The following is a 596-nucleotide window of genomic DNA, read 5'->3' as shown; positions in this document are numbered from 1 at the left end:
TTGGACTACTCGGACTCTATCCTGTGAGCTAAGCTGATAAATCTCTATATATATTCATTCTACTGGTTCTGTTTCTTTGGAGAACCTGACTAATACACAGGCTAAGAAAAACCACTGAGGTTAGGAGTGTTGCTCAAACAGTACAGTGTCAGCCTAGAATCCCCCAGTGAGGGGCTGAGGGTGTGACTCAGTAATAGAGTCCTGCCTAGGATTCCCCCAGTGAGGGGCTGGGTGTGTGGCTCAGTGGTAGAGTCCTACCTAGGATCCTCCAGTGAGGGGCTGAGGGTGTGGCTCAGTGATAGAGTCCTTCCTAGAATCCCCCAGTGAGGGGCTGAGGGTGTGACTCAGTAATAGAGTCCTGCCTAGGATTCCCCCAGTGAGGGGCTGGGTGTGTGGCTCAGTGGTAGAGTCCTACCTAGGATCCTCCAGTGAGGGGCTGAGGGTGTGGCTCAGTGATAGAGTCCTTCCTAGAATCCCCCAGTGAGGGGCTGAGGGTGTGGCTCAGTGATAGAGTCCTTCCTGAATTCCCCAGTGAGGGGCTGTGGCAGAGCATGTTTAGGAAAATGGATTGTTCCACCTGGGGGGAAAAAAATGAA

Source organism: Nannospalax galili, unplaced genomic scaffold (assembly GCF_000622305.1).
Source record: "Nannospalax galili isolate Female #2095 unplaced genomic scaffold, S.galili_v1.0 scaffold262, whole genome shotgun sequence".
NCBI classification, from domain to species: domain Eukaryota; kingdom Metazoa; phylum Chordata; class Mammalia; order Rodentia; family Spalacidae; genus Nannospalax; species Nannospalax galili.
This window is presented reverse-complemented; position numbering follows the sequence as displayed.